The sequence below is a fragment of the Phaeoacremonium minimum genome, assembly GCF_000392275.1.
Source record: "Phaeoacremonium minimum UCRPA7 unplaced genomic scaffold PA7_03_scaffold_141, whole genome shotgun sequence".
NCBI classification, from domain to species: Eukaryota; Fungi; Ascomycota; class Sordariomycetes; order Togniniales; family Togniniaceae; genus Phaeoacremonium; species Phaeoacremonium minimum.
The window spans coordinates 188,034-192,205 of NW_006921048.1; positions in this window are offsets into that span (position 1 = coordinate 188,034).

Here is a 4,172-nt window from a genome sequence, read left to right on the forward strand (position 1 = left end):
GGCTGTTGTTCCAGTATAAGTACATGTCCAGAGACCAGTTTCGAGGTAACTTGTTGGCGAATCGATCAAGATCGCCGAGCTTGATTCGGGTTTGATCATCGTCAATCAGCGGCAGAACCCAGTTTCTCACCGAAAACATTCGACTCCTGTATGCCTTGAAGGTAACGCTGAGGATAATGCCAAAGTTAGTGCCAGCGCCTTTCATCGCCCATAACAGGTCAGTCCCGTTGTTCAGACGCACAGAACCATCAGGTCGATATTGTTCTGGTACACAGCCTATACATAGAACATGACCGGAGTAGACACTGACCAGTACAATGCCGACGATGGCGTCGCACGCAAGCCCGTGAAGTCTAGCCAAGTGCCCAATGCCACCTTGCAGCCATGAGCCGGCGCCTACACTTGGGCGGGCTCCTAGGGGCACTGTCAATCCTGCCGCCATGGTTTTGCAAATAATATCCCCAGTCTTACAGCCGGCCTCAGCAACGACCAAGGGACTGGAGTCGGAGCTATGCTTCCCCTCTTCATCGTTTGTGACGATATGGACTTGGTCAAGAGCGCCCATGTCAATCGCTAAAACGCTACCACGAAGACAGTGACCACTGTGACCCCCGCCAATAACGGTCAACCCAACTCCATGATTTAGGGCCCATCGTACGCAATGTTGGACTTGTCGGGCGTCTGTTGGCTTGATGATTGAAGCCGGATGGTAGAAGCGAGCTTCCCGATTCTTGACTGGCTCGCCCCCGTTTGTCAATGGAACTTGCTCCGTTAGCTCTGACAGTGCGGTTGCATGTCGAGTAAGTGATACCATGACGTTAGGTGAGCTGAACAAGAGATGGCTGGACTGTGTTTCTTCACGGCGGCCGAGGTCGCGGCATACCTTGCGCCACTCAGCTCGGACAGTCTTGTCAACATCCACATCTTGAATGACAAATCCCGCGATGATAGGAGCAAACCGGTCCAGTACCTCGTCTTCGTCTGCCACCCGAATGACACCGGTAGGGAAACAAGCCGTTTGATGACATACTAAGCCATTTAGGCGCAGATTCTGGTCACGATGAAATACTACTACCATTCCATTTTCTGACCTCTCAACAAGCATCTCCAACGCCTTTTCAATAAACCGACGCTTAGGCTTCATACCGTACAAGCTATGGCAGAAGAGGATAATGTCGAACTTCTCGTCACTATCAGTCGTTCCAGCATTCGTATCGCTCATTACATCTCTATCAAGAGAGAATGAGATTCTATGAATGTTGGGCCGACTCTCTAGATACGGTAGGGCGGCCCTCATCTCCGAGGTAGAGCAAAGCGACTCTTTTAGCTTTGAAGCAAACAAGCCATTTGGTTCAAATGCAGTGTATCTTCTGATTCGCCGCTTGATCTGGTCAGGTAAGTATCCAAGGACACTCTTAGCGCCGGGTCCAATTTCCAGCACCGAGAAACGACGGCGTGAGCTAGGAAATTGACCTAGTAATAGAGCTAGCTGAGGGATAATAAATTCTTCGTACGTTGGCCAACCTGAGTCGCGCACCAAGACATTGAAGCCATCGTTGTACTCTGTGTCGGACAGTGTCCGCTTTGGAAGCAATGACGTTTCTGTAGCCTTTCGCCTAAGTGCGCACTTCAAGGCATCAAGAGTAGCCATGTCAATCAAAATGCAATATATGTATGGTACTAAGTGTTCTAGATAACAATATAGTTGATGATGAATAACAATGAGTTCAACTGCGTCCTACTCTCTTTCGGATAGAACATTCTTAGCTGGCTGTAGGGTTGGCATGCGTCGAAGTATATAGAAAGGCGGTCACAACCTTTGGCTAGGCAGTTTACGAAGCAGGTCTTTCGTGAGAGCATGATCCTCGTCGTTGAAAGCTGACCCACAAGCGGAAAGGGTAAAAGTGATATGCGTGCATTCATAATCGTTGCATGAGGCCATTGAAAACACGTCATGTTATCTTGATGGTGTGCAGGTGTTTGCCAGGCTAGCTGTTACAATGAGCCAAGGCTGTCAGATGACCCAATGAAATAACGCCACATAATTTTCGAAAGGCATCAAGAGTTTGCGGGGTTATAAGTTCGTTCGCAATATGAAGGTGTTGTAGACGGCCTCCCGCATAGTCTTGCATCCTATAGGAATTCCAATGTGAGAGTATGACCAGATGACGCCTTCATGTTCACCGAGAGTGAGAGCGAGACCCTCAATGAGATACTAACCAAAATGGCATCTATCCGGATGAAAACACGGTAATTACGCAGTAGAGTGCGTGTGGTTCATTTTCCGCTTCGCTCTCTTATGCCTGCTCGGACAATAGTGTCATACGTGACAAATCACTGGTAGGCCTCCCACAGATGCATAAGCAGGCTTTAGTACAGTGAGTCCATTTTGCCGAATGGCTCGTGAATCATAAGACGTAGAAGCAACGGACTAAGATACCTAAAGCTTTCAATGTGTGATATGAGGACACTATTGTGCTAGATTTGTCTCTTGTTCATGAACTTATGATGGTAAAGATGTACTTTACACACGTCACAGCAGCGTGCATAGTTGACTAATGGATATGATTTCTTTTATACATAAGTGCTCATCCTGTTGCCTGAGTAGGATTGATCGTTTTATACTTTGCTGGGCTGCTTGAGCATCTAGGTCGGGCCTCGAACTGCCTCGAAAAACTTTCTCGAACAATAATCAGCTTTTCGAACCTTGCTGCTTCCTGGCTGTCGGCCATTTTTACCCCAACTCGTCGGCTCTGGAAAATGGCTGCTTCTGAAGATGATATCGTGCCCTCCGAAAGTGGCCGCACCGGTGATAGTGGAAGTTTGCCGATCGATGTGAAACGAGTCGTTAGAGAGGACTACGAGAATTGCGAGACACACACGACCGACAGCCTCGAGAATGCCGTTGCTAGTACCACCTTTGATGTCAATGAGAAATCTAAAAACTCGTGGGGTAAGACTCCCGAAGATTGCCACGACTTTTCTCCAACCAAGCAAATCGTCGCCTCCGGGCATAGCACAGCAGTCAAATCGCATAAACCGGTACTCAACCTCGATAACATGAATCAACCTTGTAAGCTTCAGCGGATCTTTTTTGGCATCTTGGCTTAAACAATATTTTATATTTGGTAACTGATACTCAATCATGTAGCCGTCCGGACCCGTAAACTCGGTGGAGAGTACGAGGAACAGGTCGCTGTACGCCTAGAGAAGATGCAAGGCGCTGTGCGGACCTTGCTGGAGTGTATCGGCGAGGATCCTGAACGTGAAGGATTGTTGAATACGCCTTTACGGTATGCTAAGGCGTTGCTGTCCCTGACTGAGGGATATCAGGTCAGCATGGATGAGATTGTGAATAACGCACTTTTTCATGAGGGTCACAATGAGATGGTCATTGTCAAAGATATTGATATATATAGTCTTTGCGAGCACCATCTCATGCCGTTCACCGGAAAGGAAAGCTTCCTTTCTTCTATTCATGTCTACTATACACTGAAACCCCACAGAATGTCAACTAACCTTTCCTTTCAGATGCATATTGCATACATCCCTTCGGACACAGTCATCGGCCTCTCAAAGCTGCCCCGAATCGCCGAGATATTTTCTCATCGCCTGCAGATTCAAGAGCGTTTGACCAAGGAAGTTGCTCAAGCCGTTACGGAGATACTGAAGCCTCAGGGCGTTGCTGTCGTTTTTGAGTCCAGCCATTTGTGCATAACAATGCGCGGGGTTGGAAAGGCTAATACTACTGCTATGACGAGCTGTGTACTGGGATGCTTCCACCACAATAGCAAGACGCGTGAAGAATTCATGTCTCTCATAGGTGTGAAACGGTAGTATGGGCGCATATTAGATCTGTCGGACGTGATACATTGTGCCAGGGAAGAAATGGGCAAGCACAGATGTTGTGGTGCTGTGCAAGTCTTCAAATGAATAGCTGCATGTCAATATGCATGCTAAAATACCTTTTAACCATACTATTACAGCAACCAGAATCAGCTGAGTCCTGCTCTAGTTCGCTCTTTTCCATCTCTCGGTTCGATTTCTCGCCCCAAATAGGTCGCTAGTCGATCTTTGCCCTGTGTACACATCATGGCCTAGTCTTGGTAGTAATTCAACTACAACGAAAAGTAGTTTTGAACGCAGCCACATCTAATAGCGCAATTCAGTAT